Source organism: Sturnus vulgaris, chromosome 5 (genome assembly GCF_052056855.1).
Source record: "Sturnus vulgaris isolate bStuVul1 chromosome 5, bStuVul1.hap1, whole genome shotgun sequence".
Taxonomy (NCBI): Eukaryota; Metazoa; Chordata; class Aves; order Passeriformes; family Sturnidae; genus Sturnus; species Sturnus vulgaris.
The window spans coordinates 10287736-10301672 of NC_142247.1; the positions used below are offsets into that span (position 1 = coordinate 10287736).

General features: G+C 43.2%; 1 long non-coding RNA gene across 1 annotated transcript; it reads right to left on the reverse strand.

Moving 5' to 3' along the window:
• Window positions 1–5696: 5696 nt before the first annotated feature.
• LOC148223550 (uncharacterized) lies at window positions 5697–12997 on the reverse strand. The gene is made up of 2 exons (XR_015803711.1): window positions 7089–12997; window positions 5697–6534 (listed from the first exon to the last, which is right to left on the reverse strand). It is a non-coding gene; the product is annotated as an uncharacterized LOC148223550 (long non-coding RNA).
• Window positions 12998–13937: the final 940 nt, after the last annotated feature.

Sequence of the window (13937 nt, forward strand, 5' to 3'; positions counted from 1 at the left end):
GCTTAAGCATTCTATCTATCTCCATGTTTCTCGTTTTCTCTTTCCCATTTTTTCTGGCACTGAAGCCACCATTAGGCATTTGAGCCAGAGAATCCCAGATCTAAACTGTTTCAAAGGCTGGAAGATGAGGGATGAAAACAGAATTTTGGCTCCTAAAATGTAAGGTCAGCTGGGGATTCAAATTCCACTGAGTTTCGGATTGTGTGATTGTGAGATTCCAGTTCAAGCCCATCTCTCCAGTCATAAGGTGGAATTCTTGACATTAAAATTCTTTCCACAGCACGAAAGGGATGTCATCATAAACACTACATTATGACTTCCCTACAGGTTGCTGCAGAAGAGGAATCTAACCCAGGAACAGCAAAGACATTTAAAAAACATCATGACCTTTGAGTAACAGAAAACATGGGAAAATCTAAGTCTTAAAGAAACTAATTTGATTCTGGTTTGGCACTCTGTGCAAATCCCTGCATAAAGAGAAGTTTAGGCCAGGGATTTCTGCTTTGCTGCCTCTTTAAACTTCAGGCACAGTTTTGCATATAAATGTTCTAAATCTGAGATCTTCATGTATCCTGAACCAGGGATTGATGCTTCTAAAGTGCAACAATTAATTAGGAGAATGCCATTGTGAGAAAGGCAACCACAGTAACACTCAAGCTCTGAATCTGGACATGGAAAAAATAACAAAGCAGAAACAAAAACAAAGAAAAGAAACACAGTCTGTGTTGGAGCCTTTCTAAAAATCATATGCAAGAATCCAGATGGAGAGAGTGCTGGCTGCTGTTCATGTCTAACATGATCAGCAGATAGATGAGTGGCTTGGAGACGTGAGAAGTGGGCTAGAGAAAGTGCCAGACTGCTAGCTGGGATTTCAAGGAGTGTTTGTGGTAAGCCGCAGTTCAGATCTTTTTTTTTGCTGCTGTGGTCTGAGTGCTGTCTTAGAGACCATGAATGGAAACTTAAGGACCAAATATTTTGGGGCTGGTCATGATTTCAAGATAGTGATCCCATTTTCCAACCTGTAAGCCATTTCCCTTTTAAATCTTGTGAGCACCACTGAATCAAAAAAAACAAGCCAGTCTCACTTCACCAAAAGGCTTGTAGCAAACAGACCATGGTATTAATAAAGGAAAGGACTGCATAGGTATTCTCCTCTTCCCAAGTTTTAAACTTTTCTTGTAATTACCTTCCAATTTTCTTCAGCCTTAACTACCCCAGGGTTTGGGCTGGGCAAAGTCTCTTTCTCTTTGCATCTCCCTACCCTGCTGCTAATGGCAATACCCTCAGCCTCCCAGCTTCTTCTCCCAGTGGACTTTTTGTGTTTCACTGGTCACTTTCAGTCTGTGAGGTTTTGTCCAGGCTTGTCCAAGCGGTTTAGACTCCTTTTCCCTTTCACCACTGCTGTTACGTAAGGAGGCAGTGAAAGACAAACCTGGTAAAGTTTCTGCTGTGAGTATGTGTGGTCAGGCTTTTGTGGACAAAAGTGGTGGTTTCCTATTCCCAGACTTGCTAGAGTGCAGAAGAAAAAGGATAAAAGCCAAAAAGGACATGCAGTGTTTATGCCATCCAAAGCATCTCAACCCTTTGGTTGGTGTCAGGTCCATTGACTCAGCCACAGACTGTTTCTTATTTGCTCAAAGAGAGAAGCTGCAATTACACTTTGACAGGTGACAGTGTTCTCTTCCTTGCTTTCTGTATTCTCTGGAATATCCAGTAGTGCTTGCTTAGACCATTTCAGGTTCTCAGCACGAAAGCAAGATCTGGAAAGGTTTATTTGACATTCTGATTTGCAGCAGAACCTGAACTAACCCAGAAAGTGAGGAACCAATTGGCCTGCAGCTTATGCTTTTTAATCTGTTAAAAATCCTCTACCAAATGGGAAACAACAGGAAAGGCAAGGTTCCCAGGTATTGGAATGATGTTCCAGAACCCTACAGAAAAATAGTCATTAAGGCTTGAGCATTTACTGCAGATGTCAGGTTGTCTTATAGGCTTGATTCAAAGCCCATTAAAGCCAACAAGCATCTTTATTTTGACAGGTTTTGGATGAGGCCTATGCATGTGGAGGGGTCTTAAGTGGCAGCTGGCCTGATCACGACTGATAGAAACTCTATAGGGAGTACATGGAAAGGGATTTCCAAGCAGAACACCCATGGAGTATTTCTGTCTCTAAACCCATGCCATGGGTACACGAACACTGCTCCAGAAAAGGGCCCAGCACTCTGTGCCTCTCAGTGCTCCAGCACCATCCACAAGCTGGAGAGGGAGAAAAGCCCTTTTCCGGTTGGATTTCCCCTTTAGCACAGCTTTATGTGCTTGAATAATAGGAAACAGCTCTTTCTATTTCTGTTCAAGCTCCGGAGGCTTGGATTTTCCCCAGAATTTTTGATTAACAGCTGAGCCTAAATCAGATCTGCCTGGGGTCTCCTTTGCCTTACTGACACATCATAATATCCTTTCATCTGCTATTCCAAGCCAGTTCCTGGTTCTGTCAAGCAGCTCACTCTCTCCAAGAGAGACCACGTCAGTCCCTCTCTCTTCCTTAAACCTTCCTGAGATGTTTCACAGCAGGATTTCCATCATAACAGGGAAATCCTCTTTGTTTGACTGCCTCTTAACCAGACTCCAAAGGACACTGGATTTTGCAGGCTGTGAGATGGATTTTGTTAAATGTAAACAGCTTCTGTATACTCAAGTGCATTTCAGGTTTACCTGGGTGGCTCAGGGGCCAGCACAGTAAAGCCACAGCGGTGGATTTTCACAACATTTCATGTAAATTAAAGCACTCCCACAGCACTAGCTGGGATCTGTACATTATTTCTCACCATCAGTCATACAGAGAAAATCCCTCTGTGTGGTTTGAACTTGAATAGATTCATTTCTTGGAGGTGGAGGAGACCAGACTAAACCAAATAAAACTCATTTGCAGTTTTATATGGGCTGCCATTTAATCATCCCTGAATTAACTGAGTCACACGGGATTGGTTTTTTTTGGAAACTTGGTGCAGCTTGATAGCACTGGCAATATAAACAGCAAAAACTGTAAAAGGTGAATGGCCAAATGGTAAGATTACTCATTTGTGGACTGCATGAGTAGGAATGCAGCCAGAACAAAGCCAAAGCTCAGATGGAGTTGAAACTCTCAAGGAAGGTAAAAATCAGAAGGTTTTGTGTGTACATGGGTAGAAGAAAGGGCAAAGACAACACGAATCCATTGTTCAGTGTGTTCAGGGTCCTAGTGACAAGCTGCAGGGAAAAAGATGTCATTCACAGCTCAGATTTCACATGTGAGACTTGTCCTCAGGCCTCCTGAGTTTCTGAGCCTCCTATTACAGCCTGTCAGTGCCCACAGGAAAAAGAGCTGGAGATCCTCTCACCCAACTGAGGCACAGAGGTCCATCACAACACACTGGGGGCATCTGAGGCTGCTAAAGGAGCTGGCTGATGTCACTGAGGGGCTCATTTGTATCCCCTTTGACAGGTTCTGGCAATGAGTGAAAATTCTTAATGCCTGGCAAGAGGCAGGGGTTGCACCCACCCCAAAAAAGGGTAAGAAGGATCCAGGGTATTTGTAGGTGGCCATCATAGTTTCAGTCCTTAGGAAAACTGGGGAGCAAATGTTCCAAGAAGCTACTTTTTAAACACATGAAGGAAGAGAAAGCAACTGGAGAGCACTGGAATGGATTTATCAAGGGAATGTGTTGCCTGCCCAGCTTCATTGCTTTCCCCAGTAGGGCCTGACGTTGTGGACAACAGGAAGGAGAGGGATGCTGGATGCCCTGAGTCTCACCAGGCCCTCAAAACAGCCTCTTGTAGTATCACAATGAGTTATGAGACATTGTGAGGTACAGCTGAATGAGAAAACAGAGTAAGCTTTTACTACTACTCTTTACCCTTAGAACTCAGCATGCCAGACCCTGAACCATTCTCTAAGTGTCATGAAGAGTCCCTTTGCACTTTCCTTCATTGTGGGACAAGATGGACAGTGGCTGTTCTAAGGAAAGTTAAGACATTCCCAAATACAGAACCTGCCACCTAACTGAAATCATGTGGAGACAGCAATAGATGAGAATAGAAAAACAAGAGCGTTTAAAATGCTTTGCCCTCTGGTTATCCTCAGAGAAGACTACAGTTAAAAAGGGAATTTGGGTCAGAATAATTTAACAAAGCACTTATTTAAGCTGCACAAATGTCACCCAAACTCATTCCTACCTCCAAGTAAGCACCAGTTAAAGCCAGAGGGACATAATGATGAAGGAAAACCATCTTCTTCCCATTCTATCAACCCAAGCTCAGCATTGAGGAAAGCTCAGCCAACCCCAAAGCAGTTGTCCCCATTGAATATTCTTCCAGAATATCATATTTATGCTTTAAATTATGCTGGCCACATTTTCTGACATTTTCCCCTAAGGATACACATCTGTCCATCCTGCCTCTTAATGACTCATGGAAGTTTCAGGTGTTTCATTGACAAATCTGTAACTGACAATTATATTGCTCCTTCTTACATAAAAAAAGACAATCAGGTAATGACTTCAACCATAAGCTCACTCAGATTGTCGGGAATGTAAACAACAGAGGCATGGAACAAAACTATGAAAGGGAAAAGAGGAGTAGGGCATTACTGTAGTGTTAAATTTTGTCTGGGTATTTAAACAAAAATAGTTTTTTATCCAAAAAAATGTGTCTTCTCACTTCCTGTTCAAAACTTTCATTACATAATGTCAAATATGTCAAAACATCTCCAAATTCCCTCATGCTGACAATCAGGTTATGCTTACACAAAGTTTGTGTGTGTCCTTCTCTGGCAGATACCAATTAAATGTCACTGTTTTAATTGCTGTTTTTAGAACTGGCTTTTATTTGTTGCCAGATGAGGTCACAAACTGCTTCCTGTTGGTTGCTAGACATTTTCCTAAAACTCAGAACTGACAGCAGACTCGCTTTCTGTTGTCCACTCAATTTCTTTACGTAAAAGGAAGGAAATGTTTGTGGAGACGTGAAGCCATGGGACACTGGTCAAGAGGTTGGGAAATGTTCATCCCACAAGCAGTCCCTGCAGCACAGGAAGATTGCAGCCACTCCAAGCTCCAAGCAGACAGCTGTCTCACTTCAAGTGTGGATCTTTCAGGAGGTCAGGGTTTTTCATCACTGCTTGCCACAGAACAGACTCCATGCTTCACACAGGTTCCTCACCCAGAATCACACTCCTCTATAATGCCCAATTTTTGCCCAGAGGCCAAGTACCAGAACAAGTTTGCAGTCTTGTGCTGCAAGTACAGCCTGATGATGTGAGCCTGGGATACTTCCAGGGAACTCACTTCTCCCCATCCCAGCAAGGCTGTAGCACCCCATCACTCTCCAGGTGGGTGTCAGGAGATATTCCAGCATTTTCCCACTCATTCCTTCCATGGTCTGTTCATGTGAGGACCTTCTGTTTATTCCCTAGAGTCCCTGTGTAAACTAACACTAACGCTTGATCCCCTGTGGTACAGGCAGCCCATAACTCTCACAGACCTCAGAGTGAAGGCTGTGGGAACATTTGCCAGCTGAACCAGATGATATCCCCTGTCACACCTGCTCTAGAACTCTGACAGACAAGGTGAAGTGTGATATTGGCATCCACTACATCTGCACAGACTGACACACTGCTTTAAATTGTCCCAGACATCAAGATGAGACCCCAGTAGACAGCATGAAAAAAATATCATTTTTTACAAATGCAAGAAAAATTAATTCCTCATCAAATTACATTCTATTCACTGGGAAAGCTTTCCCTCAATACCATTTGAAAAATACAGTTAATCAAACACAGCTCCTGGTATAAAGTGCAAGTCAAAGCTTCTCTGAAACAACAATTACCAGACTGATTCTACACACAACATGAATTCTCAATGAAAATGGCTTATGACAGCAAATGAATGGAAATAGTACAAACAAGTTTGGTGACCACCTGATCCAAATCAACTCGTCCAGATGAGATTCTGTGGGATACTGTAGTGAAGACAGAGGGTTTTCTATCCAGTGTCTTTGGAGAGTAAGTAATCTTGACAAAACCTTTGTAGTGTCATTGCTCACCATGTGTCTTTGAACAGGAGAGCTTAGATGGTATTGTTATTCCTATTTCTATTCCTATTCCACAATGGTGGTCTCTGCAAGGATGAAACTGAGGAGCTTTCAAGAAATCAAAAGAATAAAGTGATATATATGCCATGAGGGATAGCAATGCAGTACTTTCCTTCAGAGTCCCATGCACACCTTTGCAGACAATTCACCTTTTTCCCAAAACAGCTATCACATCCAAGTCCATGCATTGAACAGGAGATCATAAATCCAACGTTGCAGAGGGCAGAGAGGAGTGAGATCTGGAGGGACTGCAGCAACTGTGAGGAGTGTATGTTAGTCCTCACAGGTGGAGTCTGACTCTCAGAAGCTGCCAGCTAAATCCAGCATCCAAAGGAGGTTTATGAAGATGGTGAAGGGCATAGAGGAGAAGCCATATGAGGAGTATCTGAGGTCACTTGGCTTGTTCAGCTGGAGGAGAGGAGACTGAGGTCAGAGCTCACAGCAGTTCTGCAGCTTCATCACGAGGGGAGGAGGGGCAGCTCTGATCTCTGCTCTGTGTGACCAGGGACAGGACCCAGGGAATGGCTGGAGCTGGGTCAGAGAAGGGTGAGGGTGGATATCAGGGAAAGGTTCTTCCCCCAGAGGGTGCTGGGCACTGAACAGGCTCCCCAGGGAATGGTCACAGCCCCAAGGCTGCCAGAGCTCCAGGAGGGTTTGGACAACGCTCCCAGGGATGCACAGGGTGGGATTGCTGGGGTGTCTGTGCAGGGCCAGGAGCTGGGATGGATGGTCCTTGTCTGTGCCTTCCAACACAGGATAGTCTCCAGTTCTGATTCTGTGAACTCACTGCAATCCCCACCTCTGTGTATGCCAAAGTACATCCCATGTTTTGATGTCTGCCATGCTGCTGAAGCTCTTCTCAGTTCAAACCAGCACTGTGCACCAGCACAAGCCCCAGTTCACAGTTCCCCACCAAAAGGATTTGGCAGTGTGCACACCCTGAAGGTTTAGGTCAAACTCACCATTCCCACATTCCTTGCAGCTCCCCTTCGGTTCCAGGCTGTGTGGAGTTTGTGGCAGGAGTACACCAGCTGTTTATGGACCACAGTGGATGGCTGCATAAAGATAAATCACAGAGAGCTTCCTTTGTCTCACATACATACCAGGCTTTTAAAAAAATCCACTAAAACATACTCACACATCATGAATTTGGGATTTTAGGAGTATTGGGGATTATTATGTTAATGCTCTTCACTCACTGACTTCCACAACATCTCAGGCAATAGATCTGGATCTCTCACTGAAACTTCCCTATGACCAGTCATTGATCTTTTTACTTTTTCCCAAGCACTTTGGTTGTACTGGAAATACTTTTAAATTATGAATATACTTGACTTAAAGTTGTCTTTCTGCTTACTTCAATCACTTTTAAATCTGTCCCTGAATTGCCCTCTGAAATATATATGCAGTGACAGGGTGACTGAAGGAAACAGCCGTGCTGGTCTGAACATCTGTGAGATGGGAGTGAAAAGAAAAAAAAAGTTCAAGTTACCCCTCCTAAAAAAAGTGACAGATGTGAGTAAGAGGTACCGCTCATGAGACACCTCTGTGGAGTAAACATTTTGAATAATATTCCAGGCAACAACTACAGAGGCTCTAACAACAGATTGACCAGCCATTTATTACATTTCAAACAAAATGACTCAAAGGAAAATGTTCCAAACAGGCACCACTGGGCATTTGACTCAGCCCAAGCAGTGTTTTAACTATTTCTTTGCCACACAGCATACACGTGCCTCCTGCAACCCATGCCCTTTTACACATGCACAGCACATCTGACTAGTTTTTCCACCAACTTTCTAAAGCCTGTAGCCATCACAGGGTGCTGTTATTTCCTCTCAGTGTGGGATATCAGGTCAAAACGAATTATTTAGCTATTTTATACTTTTTCTTATTTTGTTTTTTTTCTTTCTTTTTCCCCTTTCTTAAATAACATTAGCATTCTGGGTTAGCTGAAGGGCTAAAACCTGGTTTTAATTTAAATATAAATAAAACCAGAAGTGACTGTGTGATTGTACTAAAAATAAATTGTTTTCTTTTCTAAATGTTTCACTGATCTTAAAATTGGGGGAGGAGGGAAACAGGACAGGATGTCCAACTCTTTTTTAGTCTGAGGGTGCCTCAATCTGTGGCATTCTGTCTCTAGAGAAGTGGGTCGTTTCTGAGATACCATCGCTTTATCTGGAAATGTATTTACCACACTTTACCAGCACATCTATTCAGAATGTGGTTCAGAAATCATGAGGGGAAATCACACACTGTTAAGACAGAGCATTCTTGAGCGAGCCCCAGTTATGGCAAATTCAGCAGCAGAAAAAGACGCTGTGGTGAGCGCAGTTACTGAAATTTTCCAAATAAATAAAGCAAACAAGTTGCTCCAGGAACAAACTTGTACCTATATGATTTATAATAGCAGGAGTTGGGCCATGAAGGCAAGATGAACCCAATGAACCAGCAGTCCCAGGCCACCCGTGGGCTGCAGGGCTTGTAACCAGTCCGTGACAGCTGGGACAGACCTCATCTGCTCCGAGGTGTGTGTGGCTTCTAGCAGTGCTCAGCAACTTCTACTGGCTTGCAGGCTGCTGATGAGCTCCAATGTGGGTTAGTATCAACAGGGAAAAATATAGGGATCCTATTTACAGCCTGCTGGCAGCAGATAGGTAAAAAAAAAAAAAAAGAAAAAGCCCTTCTCCAAAATCAATGTTTGCTTTACTGAGGGCCTCCTTAGGTGTACATTGGAAACAATTCTGTCTGTCTTCCACCACAGTTCAGTCACCCTACAGTTTGGTGTGCCAGCCAGTAGTAGTTAGCAGTCCAGAATCAACAGGTTTCTGCTGTTGAGCACTACCAGACCATATTGGCCAAAAGCAAATGGAAAATGCTAAATGTGACATGGCACCTGATGAACGGTGATAAAGAACAAAAAGTAAAGTAGGGACTGTGGGCACCTTGGCTCTTTTTTACCCTATTTGTGGCATGATACCGGCCCACACCTCTGATGTGAGGAGTGTTTCAGCAGCAGGACTCTTCCCCTGCAGCATAAACCAGCCCATCCTCTCATTCCTTCTAAACCCAAAGGATGTAACAGGACTGATTGTCTAGTGCTGTCACTGTCACCCTGTGCAAACATTTAATCCCAGACAAAGCCACCAAAAATAAAATCAGTGTGAACTATCAGTTAATGTCCTTTGACAGCAGGAACTTTACCCCTGCTGTTCAAAACCATGGCTGGCCATCCAAAGCACAGGGAAAGGGAGAAGTGCAGTCTCTGAAGACAGGCTGAAAGCAGAACCTGTGTACTTTGGCCCCTTTCTGTTATCCTGTCTACAGGTAGTTCTCTATGCCTGCACCTCTGCAGATGAATTTTTCAATGTGAGGGGCTCCCACGTCCAGAAAATCTGTGTTACTAACACTTGGCATTCTGATTTAAGGCTAAAATAATGTCTTTTCTCTTTACCACTTTAAGTCAAGTTATGAGGTTCAAGTGCTTCATACTGAACATTCCATGTTCATTCTGACCTCATTCTTTGGATTCTAGGTGCTAATGGAAAGGTAATATTAAGGCCCTTGCTAAGGGGTAAAAGGTTTTTCTCAACAAGTCAGTGGAGTGACTTTTCAGAACCACAAACTCTGTTGTATTAGATTTCTGTCTGTTTTTCTGAGTGGCAGATGCTTCTCAGACACTGCATTCTGTGACATTTGTGCAGGCATGGCAATCTCTGTGTTTGCTAACACAGCCCCACACCAGCAGAGCACCTGAGAGCCAAACAGCTCTGACACTGCTGGAGATGCAGTTCTGTCTGGTGAGGCTGTCTGCTGTAACCAGGCAGATGCACACATGGAATGAAACAGGGGATGGGTTTCTGGAGCTCGCCATGAAGCCAAGCAGCCCTGGGCAGTGAAGGCAAGGATGGACTTTGATCAATGTGATTTCATTGGAAGCAGAAGGAAGAACAGTTACTTGCTACCTAAAAGCCATTTTCCAGCATTAGCTCCCTGCTGCACAGCCTTGTCTGGGGTCGGTGGATAAAGGTGCCATCCCAGAGACTGGAGTCAAAGGGACTCTGCACGATTCTGCCCTCAGGTAGAGCTGATTGCAAGATCAGGCCCCAAGCATGGGAGGGTTTTTGTGCCACTGGACACAAAACTGGAACTCCAGTCCCTTGAGCAAGGAGCAACCCATGCAGAGCAATTGAGTACAGGAGGAGAGTGTTTGGAAAACTCCTCCCTTTCAGTGAGCCACCAAAGAAGCAAAACTGTGCTCCAGTGGACAGAGATGCTGCCTTGCTAAAATAGTTATTTCATCTCCAGCTAGCTGGTGGCACTGCACACACCTTCCCCTTGGTGTTGTGCTAACAAACAACACCCTCCTCAGGGCTTGACCTTCTCCAGCCTGGCCAGATCTGCCAGGGTGTCGTTTACGCACCTGGCACATACTTCAGTGGGCCACACTGGAGCAGGCAGCTAAAATAGACTTTTTTTCTCCTCAAAAAGAGAAAAAAGGGTTTGTTGCAAATCATTCCAGCACTATCAGAACCCCTTTTCCTACTCACCCGCATGTCTTACTAAAAGGAATGTGCATGGTTATTATACCGATTCCATGTTGTCACAGTTAGATCCTGAAGAGAGTGTGAAATATGCTTTTCCACATAATTTACTGTTTCCCTGTGATTCATGAAGCCTCTTTTTCACATGAATAATTGGTCACTTCTTGTTTATGTATCACCATGGTACACAGCTCCTAGCAGGCCAAAAAAATAGGCGCAAAGCTAACATTTAATCATTAGAGCCACATGCAACCTTCCCCCCACCCTCGCTCCCAACTCCTTGCTTTTTACCTCCTCCCATAAAAAGGAGGCATAGATTTTTTATGGAGGAAATAATTCCTAAAAAAAAAAAAAAAAAAAAAAAAAAACAACAACCCAACAGTTTTACCTTCCTTAGTACTCATTAGGAATTATTTTTTTCTCCATGCTTATTTTGTGTTTCACATATTCCACTGTAAAGAAAACAACTGAAGAGTCCCTTACAAACAAAGTGAGAAGGTGGAGAAGGAGGAATGTTCTAAGTGCATGGCTGCTGGGAATGCCAGCTTTCCAAGTACAAATTTGTTTATTTCTCAGGGGAGATGCAGTCAGGACATCACTTACCAATGGTCACCTGAATTAGAAAGCACCTCAGCATGTTCTCAGAATAGCATTTCAGCTTCTAGACACTTTAATGACACTTAGTTTTTACAGTGCAGTAAACTGCGGTACAAGCTAATTTATTTACAGTGCCTACTCAGTGAATCACTGCTTAAGCAACTCTGCAGCCAAGCTTTGATTTGCAAAACTCCTCCTCTGCCTTCAACTACAGCTTCTTAAACATGCATGCTTAGCTCAATGTGACAACATCTGTGATGGGTAAGTGTGGATCTCTGTGTGTGTGGATATTGGTGCTTCCTGCTTGGAAACTTGAGGAACACCTTGTGCAGTATTTTGACAATATGAAAAAGAAGAAAAAATTAAACAGACATTTTATCTTGACAGCGTCATACCATGGCAAGCCAAAAACACATCAGAAAGCAGCAGTCAGCAGGGACACTTAACAGCATAGGAAAAAACCATATTGGCTTAAGACTGGCTATCAATCCAGCCCAGTAGGTCATGTGACTCTACAGAGTGAATGCAAAAAAACTGAATGCAAATAAAAGAGAATCTTTTTCGATGAGAATACATAAGGACACTAATCTCCTTTTTACCAGAAACCCAAAGCAACATCAGGTTTTAAGACTGGAGAAAAAGAAAAAAAAAAGTTGAGTGGTTTTTACCTCATATAGACATGAGACAAAACCAAAGCCTCAAGATCTGATCTTGTAAAAAAAGAAAACAGAAGGGTGAGCTGTGATGTTTTTGTTTTCCTTTTTTTTTTGGCAGCCAGGTAGAAATAGGAGGGAGTGAAACTTCTGTGAGTGTTGGGGGTTAGGACATGGGAGGAGAGAAGAGGACAAAGGAGAGAGAAAAACAACTGCTCAGAGTTGACTTTTCTGATTCAAATACACCTTAGCAGCACTCAGTGGAAAGCAGAGTCAGAAGTGGAAAGAATTTCTGGATCCAGATCAAGACAGCAGAAATATCTTAATCTTTGCTGGGCCATAATCTCCTGAGAAGGCTTGTGAGAATTTGATCCTGTCATTCCCAAACTAGAATCTTAAAACTGATTTGGACCAGAACTATAATTGGTTTGAAAATATTATTACTTCTTCCTGTGGAAAAAAAAAAAAAAAAAAGCAACAAAAATGGAAAATAATTCAGCCAAACCCAAAGTGCATGGACTCATTACAAGCTCAGGAAATCAACTCTATTTAAATCCCTTTCAGCACCACTCTCCAACTTTAATAGTGCGTGTGTGGAAGCAAACATTACCCAGAAGTTCATTCTGGTCTCCTGCTTCCCTCTCCCCACCCTAACCTGAATTCTGCATCTCAGTGGTCACTATTTGTATTTTCTTTCTGATTAGCCCTGTCAAGCCTTTCTCTCACTAAGCACCATTTTCATTCTTTTTTGTATTGCTCACTCCATGGTTTCTGTGATTTTCAGTATGGCACCCTCGCATTCTTGTGTTCAGTCCACTCCCTGCTCTGCTGACTTCTCTGGTGCCAGCTCCCAGTGCTGCATGCTCCTTTCTTACGAGCTGCTTTGTTGTTCCCTTATTTTGTCTTCTGTCATCCTGTCTTCTGCCCTTCAGGATGGAATATCTCAATGCTGGCAAAGTTCACCCAACTTTGTGTTTGCTGTTCTCTTGTGCTGCCAAGACCCTCATCAGGAAATGTGTGCTGAGGCAGGAAGGACTTGGGAAGAAGGAGCAGTGTCTCCCCTGGCACTGGAACTGGCACTGGCACTGCATGCCAGCCTCTTCCTCTAGGCTATGTCCTTTCTCCCTCCTTCCCCTGGTCTTATTCTCCCAGCTTCTGATGGCAATAGAACAGCAGTGTGAGATGAGAAAAGAGCTGTGGAAGACTTCACATTGGTATTCCAGCCCTGCTGACACCACTGGAGGAGCTGGCAGTGAGGCTCCAGTGTCAGGGCATGTCTAGTGAGTTGTTCTTGGCCGGCTCTAGATGCCCACCCAGCTGCTTGCTCACTGTCCTTCCTCAACAGAGCAGAGGGATTAAAACAAGAAGAAAAATCTCATGGGTAAAGGTAGCTCATTTTACCGTCAACGAAACAGGTTCATCTTGGGGAAAATGAATTTAATTTGATGCCTATTAAAACTCAGTTGGATGGTGAGAAACAAATGAAAAATTAAAAAACTTCTCTTCCTGGCCTGTTGTTTTTCCCCCCAGGCTCAAATTCCCCTGTGGGGACACGCAGACTGTGTCTGGCACAAGGCAGCCTCTGCAGTTCCCCTTCACCAAAACCCTGACACCAACACCCAGTACAATATGTATTTTATTAATTTATTATTTTACTATTATAAAGCTCCAGGTTCCAGTATCTAGAAGTTTGTCTTTTATTCTGAATCAGCTCTAACTTCTGCAGGTGGATTCACTGATCTATTCCTCTGCATGTTGCTGAAAAGATTGAGGAGAATTTGTAGAACTGCAAATTAGCAAATGCTTTTATATTTATTTATTTTCAAAGCATAGCAGCATGTTTCTTATTTTAGTTATAAATGTGTAGCCTTGTTATTTTAATTTCATGCCTAGTGCAGGTTTCACCTGTTCCATTTTTTAGCCTTGGACTATCTTTAGATTTAGGCAAATTTTTCTTGGATGTTCATCTTTTTAGTTTTGCTACTACTTTCTTTAGGAAATAAACAGTTTTATC